The sequence below is a fragment of the Pantherophis guttatus genome, chromosome 3 (assembly GCF_059756535.1).
Source record: "Pantherophis guttatus breed Tessera chromosome 3, ASM5975653v1, whole genome shotgun sequence".
Lineage (NCBI taxonomy): Eukaryota > Metazoa > Chordata > Lepidosauria > Squamata > Colubridae > Pantherophis > Pantherophis guttatus.
In genome coordinates this window covers 7,910,558-7,922,185 of record NC_142065.1, presented here as the reverse complement: position 1 = coordinate 7,922,185, position 11,628 = coordinate 7,910,558, and positions in this window count along the sequence as shown.

Below are 11,628 nucleotides of genomic sequence, written 5' to 3'. Positions count from 1 at the left end.
ATTTGTAAGAAATTGGATTGCATGGAAATAATTGGAATATTCATGTTCATATTGATTAATATACAAAAAGATAGTTATAACTAATTGATTTATATAAAAATGTTGAATTTGTATTAAACAATTGTAATATTAAATAATTAACCAATGTGAGGATGGATATAAAAATAGATGACAATGGGAAGGGGTATAATATAGAATAGAAGGGAAAAATTGAATTTGATTAAGATTAGAGATGAGAATGAAGGGTAATATTGGCTTTTTTAAAAAAATAGATGAGGAATAAATATGGCAAAAAGGAAACATAGAAATTGTAAATTTAATTGAAATGACTAAACACTGTTTAAATTTGTGAACCAGCCAAATACTCTGTTCAAAGAAAATACATTGTATGTTTGTATGTGTGTTTGTCTAAAAAATAAAAAAAAACTTTAAAAAAAACAACCAAAAAAGGTAGGTGTGTCTTATACTCCGGTGCATCTTATACTCTGAAAAGTACTGTATATTCCTGTAGTATGGAAAGAGTTTTATTATTATTATTTTATTATTATTTATTAGATTTCTATACCGCCCTACTCCCGAAGGACTCAGGGCGGTGCACAGCCAAACAATAAAAACACATACAATACAAAATTTAAAAAATAGAATAAAATCAAATTAAATAATTTTGGCCCCGACAAATTTAAAACCCCAAACTTTTAAAACCAATTTAAAATTGAATATATAAATACTAAAAAATATTTAAAATTTTAAAGATCTTTTATAAAAGAGGGGGAAAATTAGGCCAGGCCGGCCTGGTGAAATAGTAAGGTCTTTAAGGCGCGGCGGAAGGTGCGCAGATCCGGGATCCTCCGTATCTCTGGGGGGAGCTCGTTCCAGATAGTAGGTGCCCCCACAGAGAAGGCTCTCCCCCTGGGGGCCGCCAGTCGGCATTGTTTGGCTGACGGCACCCGGAGGAGCCCCTCTCTATGGGAGCGTACCGGCCGGTGGGAGGCTATTGGTGGTAGTAGGCGGTCCCGCAAGTACCCGGGTCCTAAGCCATGGACAGTGGAAATCTCTACCGACATCAAAGGATTAATCATGATTCACCAAGATTCAACCTCTCACAAAGAAGAAAATTTAGAAATGTACGGAGTGGGAAAAATCCTTAGGAACAAATGGAAATAACCAAAACTATGTAAGAATCTACATGGGAGAGGAACCTTATATAGCATGGCTAACATGTTTTAGTAATCAGCAAAATCAGTTCAGCTGTGGATGAAGTGCTCCAAAGTTTATCAAGGTATAAGAAACTACTTCAATATTGATTACTGTTGTAATTAAACCTAAAAAGGCAGGTTTCTGGATACTTACACTTCATTGCCATCTCAAATAGTATGTGTTAACGTGAGCAAGGACTGTATCAACTCAAATATTCCAAGGTATATAAATTTCTGAAACATTTTACTGTACTTTCTATAAATAGTCAGTAAATAGTAAACGCAGTTAACATGAGTTTTACTATTGTTTTACTGCTGTTATATAAAAGGAACAATTTCCTTGATGAGGGTGTGACATTGTCCAGATGAGGGTTGTATCAGTCGGATCTGATGCTGGCTGAGTCATAATTTTTGACCACTCCCCTTGCTCCGCCCCTTTCATGCTCAGTTTAGACTCAGTCGGCCTGAGAGAAACATCTACAGATCTGGCTTTATAGCCCAGGTCTGTTCAATATCACAGAATTGTAAGTCTTTTTGACCACCTTTTTATTTCTCTAGTTTAAAATTGTTACTTCCCCTTTAAATTTTCCTAAGGTACCGGTCTACCATGCTATTTTTTTTTTTCCCCTTCTATTGTAGCCTGCCGGTTTTGCCTTGCCAGAGCGTCCTAAGCTGCCAGGCTTTGCTTCGCTCCTGGCGGCGGCCATTTTGAAAGCCCCATTTTAAAAGGGAACTTTTTTCCTTTTTCTTTTTCCTGTCTTTTTTGGGGGGGATTTTTTTGATCTATCCCACCAACGATTGTTTAAGGGGCCCTAGACCACAATACCACCAACAATAATAGCGATTCCCTAATTTTAAGGGAAATCGCCAAATCGGGCTGCCGCCCACGCTACAGCCATCCCAAAACCGCTGATCAGCTGTAGAGCGGTTAATTGAAGCGCCTCGGCAATTTTAAAAGAAATTTTTTGCCGCTTTACCACCAACGAGTCTGCAAGTTTGGGGGGGGCAGCAAGCTTCTTCTTGCCTCCCCCGTGGCATTTCCAGCCAGTATTTTTTATTTTTTTCTCTTCATGGCTGTGGGGGCGCTGAGGAGGTCCGTTTCTAGGCTTGCCTAGACAGATACCTCCGGAGCAGAGTTTCCTCCTGCTCAAGTGTGACCTGGCAGCCATCGTGCTTAACGCCAGAGTCGTTGCCATCTCAAATTTCAACCACGTGGCGAAACTGAAACCAAAAGCTATTTCTCCAGTCGACATTGTGGTAGCAGTGAGTATACTAAAGATGGCAGATCGCTCTTCCCATGGGGAGGAAAATACTATGTACACTGGGAAGAAATCAACTTCCAAACGTAAGCACCTTTCTAAGCCACAAAGAGGCATAAATCTCTAGAAAAGCAAGCTAGTGAAGTGCCTGCAACTGAGCCTGGTAAGGGGACCCCCCCATCTACCCCCCCTCCTCCCATTTCAACTGTTAGCCAGGTCTGGTCTTCGGAGGGAGAGGGTAATGTTCTTCAACAAGACCAAAGCAATTTGCAAAACCCCTTTGCAAGTCAATGACCCCTGCAACTCCTGTATTTGGTGGGCATGCAGCTGCAGCTGCTTCAACAGGTGAATCCTCTATGCCTGTGCTAACCCCCGAAGATCCATTAAAAAATGTGCCAGAAGGATTGAGAATTCTGATTGAACAGGCCATTGCTTCTAGAATGGCAGCCAATATTCATGGTCACCACTCTGGCTCTGCTATTTCAGAGCGATCTGCCCGTATTAGAATTTCTCCTGCAGTCAGTCTTACTGGCTCTCATTCTCCTGCAGCCTCCAGAGTTAGTGAAGCCTTTGTGTTTGAGGAAGAGAGACATTCTGACCTATCAGATGATGAGGGGATAATCCAAGATCAACCTGCCTTTACAGGATTATTTCCCCCCAATAAATTCAAGTCTTTATTGCATAAGGCTCGCTTAACAGCCGCCTTAAAGGAAGATGAATACTTTCAAGAGATGCAGGAGGCTCAAAAGGGTGGACTACAGGGACCTTTTTCTGAGCCCCCCCTGAACTTTGTTATGTACCAACTCCACAACTGTTCATAGACGTGGTAAAGAAACAGTGGGCTGGGCCTGCAACCATGGCATCTGCACATGGTTCAGATAAGAAATATTATGCTGTTGCTCCAAAGTTTGCTCAACTCTTGCAAGTTCCACCTGTAGACAGCCCTGTAGCGGCCCTTTCCTCTTCTTCCTCATATGTAACTGGGGATACTTCTGAAGGTCTAAGGCCAGAAGACAAAAAGTTAGAATTTCTGTTTAAAAAGAACCATCAGGCCACGGCATGGGCAATTCAATCAGCTTCATCAGCCTCATTTTTTAATAGAACTACCATCCTTTGGCTTCAACAGTTACAGGCAAGGGTACCTCCCAGTGAGGTTCGCCTTCATCAGGATATTAATAAAATCATTGCTGCCACTCAATTTTCGGCTGATGCAACCTTGAATTCAGCCAAATTTGCATCCAGAGCCTTAGCCTCTACAGTTTCAGCCCGCAGGATGCTCTGGCTTCGCCAATGGCCTGCTGACCTTAAGGCCAAATGGCACTTGGCTGCAGCTCCATATTCTGCAAACAAACTATTTGGGGAATCACTTGACCCTCTTCTTGTAGAGACACGGGATAAGCGAAAAATTTTGCCCTCAACATACAAACGGGCTGAAGGAAGACCCTCTCCATATTACAGAAGGCCTTCCTTTCGTTCCTACCCCCAGGGAGGCCCCTCCAGGCAGGAATATCTTCAGGGATCCTATCGATCCTCGGACCGTCAATATTTTCGGGACAGGAGCAGACAATTCCAGCCCAAACGGTCCTTTCGGGGTTCTGGTTTCCGCCAGTCCCGCAGTCGTAAGTGACTCACTACCAAATCCTCCAGTAGGGGGTCGCCTGTCCCTCTTTGCGGACAGGTGGGAAAGGTCATCTTCAGACCTTTGGGTTCTTTCAGTTGTGAAATTCGGCCTCCCCCTGGAATTTCTCTCCAGGCCTCCAACCCGCTTTCTTCAATGTCCAACTTCCAAAAGCGAATCCAGACGTCAATTAATGAACCAAGCAGTTCAGCACCTACTACAGATTCACGCCATAGAGGAGGTCCCCCACGATCAATGGAAACAGGGGTATTATTCCATCCTGTTCGTAGTTCCAAAGCGGTCAGGGGGGTGGAGAGCCATTCTGGACTTAAAAAATCTCAACTCATACATAGTGTATCGCAGATTCAAAATGTGTTCACTAACCTCTATTCTTCAAAGGATTCGTCCCAACGATTTTCTAGTTTCCATAGACCTCATGGAGGCTTATCTTCACATTCCCATCCTGCCAAAGCATCGACAGTATCTCCGATTCAGCTATGCAGGAAAGCATTTTCAATACCGGGCTCTTCCCTTCGGACTGGCATCTGCACCAAGGGTCTTCACAAAGGTCCTGGCGGTGGTGGCGGCTCACCTGAGACAACAACCGGTAAGGATCCAGGCTTACCTGGATGATATTCTGATTCAGGCTCACTCTCAAGAGCAAGCCTTACACGACCTACACCTCACGATTCAAACCCTGAACGACCATGGGTTCTTGGTCAACTACAAAAAAAGTCAGTTAGTGCCAGTCACCAGGATCACCCATCTTGGCGCCATCATAGATGCAGCCCAGGGGACCGTCTACCTAACCTTGGAACGACGGTCAGACATCAGGGACCTAGTAGCTCTCATTCGCAGAACTCCATCAGTTCCATTGGCCACTCTATCCAAGCTCTTAGGCAAGATGGTCTCCTGCGTCCAGGTCGTCCCATGGGCTCACCTTCACGCTCGCCACTTGCAGTGGTTCCTGCTTCCTTTTCAAAAGAAACGCCAAGCTCACACCATGTCAACAGTCAAAGTTCCACTCTCAGTCAGGCGATCGCTAGGTTGGTGGACATCACCTTCTCTCGACAAGGGGTGTCTCTTCATGAATCACGACCGACTTGTACTCACTACAGATGCCAGCCTTCACGGATGGGGGGCTCATCTTGCATCACACGTGGCTCAGGGCCGTTGGTCTGCATCAGACCTCGCCAACCCTATCAACTGGCTGGAGCTGAAGGCCATTCGTCTCGCTCTCACGCACTTTCACCGGTTTGTGCAACACCGTCATGTTCTGGTGTTGACAGACAATATGGCGGCGAAGGCACATGTCAACCGTCAAGGGGGCACCCACTCAAAGCGCCTCATGGAGGAGTCATTTCGCCTGGGCAAGTGGGCAGAACAACACCTCCTCTCCATCAGAGCGGACCACATTGCGGGGTCGGAAAACACACAGGCGGATTTCCTGAGCAGGACAGAGGTGGACAACAGCGAGTGGCAGATTCATCCCGACATATTTCATCAGATTTGCAACAGGTTCGGCATCCCAGCCATAGATCTCTTTGCCACACACCTGAACAATCAGCTTCCTCGCTTCTTCTCGAGGTTCCCGACGCCAGGGGCGGAAGGGGTCAACGCTCTCCATCTCACCTGGCCGCCGGGTCTTCACTACGCCTTTCCGCCGCTGCCTCTGATTCCGGCCCTGATTCAGAAGGTCATCGCCGACAGAGCAGAAATTATCCACGTGGCTCCTCACTGGCCACGCCGTCCGTGGTTCGCAGACCTGGTCAGTCTCTCCACATTTCACCCTTGGAGGATTCCACCAGACGAGATTGTACTGCGTCAGGGGAACCTTCTTCATCCGGACCCTCAGTGGCTCCAACTGACTGCATGGCGCTTGAAGGGGCCCGTCTAAGGCAGGACAATTATTCAGATAGGGTGATTCACATTGTTCAAGCCTGCAGACGTAAATCCACAGTCAGACTCTACAATATCTCCTGGCTCGCCTTTTATAGGTGGTGCCGTTCCCGGCAGATAGATCCTGTTTCAGCCTCACCTGCCCAGATCTTGGAGTTCCTCAGAGATGGGTTTGACCGTGGTCTGGCCCATAGTACCCTTCGGAGACATGTGGCGGCTCTGTCTACGGCCTTGTCCAGTCCATCCAGCCGACCACTCACTCAGCACCCTGTGATAAAAAAGTTCCTGCGAGGAGCCAGGCTCTTGCGGCCCTCCTCGATTCATAGATACCCTACTTGGGATTTGCCCAAGGTCCTTAACGCTTTAACTGAGACTCCCTTTGAACCCCTCCGCACGGTTCACCTTCGCTTTCTCACCCTTAAGGTGGTTTTCCTTATAGCCATAACTTCAGCCCGTCGCATTTCGGAGCTGGCAGCCTTCTCAGTTAGGGAGGATCTCTGTGTTTTCCGGCCGGACACAGTTATTTTGAGATTGGACCCTTCCTTTATTCCCAAGGTTAATTCCCCCTTTCACAGGGCCCAAGAGGTTATTTTGCCCAATTTCTGTCCCCGGCCCTCTCATGCCTTGGAACGAAGGTGGCATACCTTAGATGTACGGAGGGCCCTAAAGATTTATATCAAAAGGACTGCTCCCTTCAGGAAGTCAGAGGCTTTGTTTGTTTCCTTTTTGCCAGGCTCCCTAGGGCTCAAAGTCTCTTCTGCCACAATTGGTAGATGGATCAGGGCTTGCATCGCCTCGGCATATCAGGCCCAGGCGATTCCTGTTCCCAATAGCATTACTGCCCACTCCACTAGGAGTGCTGCTACCTCAGCAGCTTGGGCGACTCAGGCCTCCCTTGAGGAGGTATGTAGGGCAGCCACCTGGTCTAACCCTTCGCCATTTATTCGTCATTACAAGATAGATACCTTTGCTTCTGCTGAAGCGTCTTTTGGCAGGAGGGTTTTGCAGCAGGTGCATCGTGCGAGGGTCTCTCCAGGCCCTTCGACATCCCGCCCTTGAGACAGCCAAATCTTTGGTATGTCCCTCATCTGGACAATGTCACACCCTCATCAAGGAAATTGGGCATTGGTCTTACCTTAAATGCCAGATTTCTTGAGTGGGGTGACATTGTCCAGCCCCTCCCTCTGTCTCAGTGCCTGTACAGTTTATTGTTCTTGTTCAGTAGTTTTTTTCCAGTTGTCCCGTTGGACCGATTTACTTCCTCCTGATAACGGTGGTTCCTGTTGGAGATACTTCTGGTGGCCTTCCTTCGTCAAAACTGAGCATGAAAGGGGCGGAGCAAGGGGAGTGGTCAAAAATTATGACTCAGCCAGCATCAGATCTGACTGATACAACCGTCATCTGGACAATGTCACCCCACTCAAGAAATCTTGCATTTAAGGTAAGACCAATGCCCATTTTACTCTCTCCTTTATTCTTATGGTTTGTTTAGGAGTTTTGCTGTTCTGTGTTACCTCATAGCTTAATTTGAATTATATTACAAATTATTAAGTGCTTTGCCTCATCACCTTTTTTCTTACAAATGAATCCACATCTTGCAGATTGTGCAAGGGATATGAGTGCAACAGTATTCAATTGTACATTCTTATATAACCATTGCAAATTTAATTCAGTAGTGCTGTAGTTTAATATATTACTTAGCAAGGTGGGCCAAGGTCAGTCTTTCCCTTTCAGTAGTAGAGGTTCATGCTGAAGCCAACCTTCAACAGCAACAGCCCCTTTATCTTCTCTTCCTGGCTCTGTAAATATACCCCAAGTATGAACTCCTTGCATCTCAGCCTTTCCATCTTGGCTGGAATACATCTCCCACAGCTGATGGGCAGCAAGCAGAGAAAGCCAGATGTACAGTATGCCACAGTATCCAAAACTGCTTCCTCTCAGGTGTCGTCTCTGTGCCAAATGTAACCCCTCTCTCCAACATAGCTTTGTGATCCAGCTTTAGAGACCTTCTGTCTTAGGCCCAGTACATTTCAACATCTTCATAAACAATTAGATGGGATATAAGGAGAACACATCAGTTTTGCAGATGACACCAAGCTGGCAGCAATAGCCAACACCCCAAATATAGGCACAGGAACCAGATGGATCTTCATAGTCTTGAATTCTGGGCCCATGTAACAAAATTAAATTTAATTGTGAGAAAAGTTAAGTTTTATCGAGACAAGAAAAAGCAAACGTACAGGTAAGGAGCCCAATGGAAAGCATGTCTTAGTAAGCATATGCTGTATTCCATTGGAAAGATACAATTAAGAACATGTTATTAGCTTGTTAATAAGCCACATCAAGGGAACTATGATAGAAACTAAGGCCTCCTTCAGAAACTGGATTTTGACTAGATGAGGATGAAAGAAAAGTGCTAAAGTTAAACAAATAAGGGATGTAAAAAGAAAAAAGAAATTTTAGGGTGTTCCTGTGAGCTATTTTGAAAACGTGTGGAATGGAGGCCAAGGGGTGGAATTGAAAATAAAGTCCAACTTCTTGCTAATAACTCATAAATGAAGCCAGTCAGGACAGGATCTGTGTAAGATCTTCAAGAATCCAAACGGAGAATTGCTTATTGGAGCAAGACAAAAAGAAACCAAAATCAAACTAGGTCCTGCAACCCAGAAATAAACTGGGAAAATCTCCCAAGGAAACATGTCTAAAAATAAAATTTAAGATGGATCAAGGAAGAACTTGTGAGTAATCTGCATTCAGGGTTGGAAAGCTTTATTAAAGGGAAAGCGTAAATATGAAGAACACTTAAGATGGCTTCTTAAAAGGTTCACTTATCTTAGAGAGCTGATAAGGTTTATAAGTACTGGAAATCCTCAATTTAAATCTAAGGCAGGTGAAAAAGTTAGGCTACCACATTTTTTACTTTTCCACATCACTTTGAGCATGCTAGTATTTTGCAATGACAGCTGGTTTGATGAAGGAGAGTAATACTTTCCAAATAATACAGAAAGAGAGAACTGAATTTTTATGGAGGAAGCCATAGCCAGGAAAAAGGAGGCAGGATAAATATATGGACCAAAATGTGTTTCAGAAAGAAAACAACAGCTTTATTAGCAATTTCCTGGAGCAAAATTAGAAACGAATATACTCCCACTCCCCCCCCCAAATAAAATTGAGGTGAATCTGCTGGATCCAGAGCCATCTATGGATTGCAGTGGTGCATTACCAGTTGTGTATTGCATGAACACAATGCAAACCGGGCCTTTTTTGAGGAGCAATTTGACAGAGGAATTAAAAAGGCTGTCCAACATTCGAGGAAGAATTAAACGTACCGAGCCAGTGTATGTCTGCTGTGAAAAAATTAAATTCCCTGCTTGAGATGATCCAAAAATAATCTGAAAATAAGTCTGCATTAGGGGCATGGGTTTTTTCTCCCCAATTACTGTGATCACCCTCTAGAATAGTGTCTACTTTTTCAAGTCCCATATTTCAAAAATGAGTGGAAAATGGAAAACATATTAAAGAGTAAGGACAAAATGATAAGTGTGGTGGGTTGATAACCATCTGTCTACACAGTATTTTTCAAACTCAGCAACTCTTAAGATGCTTGGACTTCAATTCCCAGAATTCCCCAACCAGCATGACTCACTGGGGAATTTTGAGAATTGAAGTCCACACATCATAAGAGTTGCTGAGTTTGAAAGACACTGCTCTAATAGCTGGAAGTTTTTTTACCACAGAAAAAGGGAAAAATAGGAAGATGTGTGAAGGGTTATAAAATTATCCCCAAAAATCCACATTTAAGCTGCTAGTTTAGAAGAAAAGGATATTTTAAATGGAACCTCTGCAAGATTGTTACTGTTGATCAAAAATCCTATGTGGATTGTAGACAATTTAGCTGAGGAGTCTTTGGAATTTGAAGATTTAGCTACAGACAATTGATCTCTACCTATAAATGGTTTTTCTGTGAATTCTCTTTTTCAATAATCCTAAATATCTGGTAACAGAAAAGAATATTTTGCAGGTTCTTGGGCTTCCTTAAACTTTGGAAAATATTATAGAGAAAATTTGTTTTGGAAAGAACAAGTGTAATGTTCACATTCAAGGTTGTTAGCACCAACTGTCTGTGGAGATTTCCTTATCCCAAGAGCCAAAGGTAACCTCTATCTAAAATATATTATACCGGCCACTGTGAAGCACAACAGAATACATGTGGTCCTCACTTAATGATGCTAACTAGGAACAGAAACCATTGTTAAGCAACTCACTCATAAATTGAAAATCATGTGAGTATGCCACTTAGGATTGCCTATTATGGCAGTCCCAGTTCCTGTTGTTAAGTGAGGACTGCATGGTTATTAACAAAGGACCTTATGTGACCATAACTTCCAATTTCCTGCTGGGTTCCCCATTGGCTTTGCAAAAAAAAAAAATCCCATGACAATGGGATGCTGCAATGGTCAGAACTGTGAGCCGGTTGCTGAGTGCCTGAAACACAAATGTGACTGTGTCAGACTTCCTGCTGGCTTCCCCATTGATTTTGCTTATTTGGAGTGAACAAGCTGAAAATTATGATCACATGACTTCTTGAAATTGACAGTCAGAAGTGTGGAGCGATCACTGAGCTTCCAAAGCACAATTATGTGGCTGCAGAGGTATTGCGATGGCCACAACTTGGCAGATCAATTGTAACTACCATTCCTTCAGTGCCATTGTCACTGAAGTAGTAGTCATGAAGCAAGGACTTCCTGTATAGCACCAAAGACTTTCATACCTGGGGTGGGGGTGGAATTCACAGTCTTTACTTTCTAACCTGGTGCCTTAACCACTATGGACCAAAAATTTTGCTTTAACCCCCGGCCCAAATCCCTGCTTTTTAGCAGCAATACAGAGTTTGAGAACTGTACCCTCTAATACTACTATTACTATACTTTTAATAATACTACTATTACTACAACTATTGTTCATACTAATACGGTATTATTTTTTCAACTTCCTCTTTTACACTGGAATTGCTAGGAGACCCAATTTTTACATCAGTAGTAGATGTAGTAAAGAATTAAATGATGAATAAATGGCATAATTACCCTTTGCAGCAAAACGAAAGAGAGAAAAGGAGGGAAAGGGAGGAGTGGAAACTTTTGACAGTGTGACACTTAAAATGCTAGATCTGAAGCTTTGATGGCCTCTTTAGCTATAGAGCAAGTATGATATAGGTAGTCCTTGAGTTACAACAATTCATTTAGTGACTATTTGAAGTTACAAGGGCACTGAAAAAAGGGACTTGTGTCTGTTTTTCACAGTTATGGCCATTGCAGCATCCCCGTGGATGCTTGGCAATTGAATCATATTTATGACAGTTGCAATGTCCTGGGGTCATCTGATCCCCCTTTGCGACCTTCTGACAAGCAAAGTCAATGGAGAAGCCAGATTCACTTAACAACCATGTTAACTTAACTGCAATGATTCACTTAACAACAACGGCAGGAAATGTCATAAAATGGGGCAAAGCTCACTTAATAACGGTCTTGTTTAGCAACAGAATTTTTATGGTTGTAAATTGAGAACTACCTGTATTTAAAGACAAACTTCAGACCTAAAGAAATAAAATTTAAAAAATCGTTGCAAACATTCACTGACACAGGTTGAAGCAAAATAA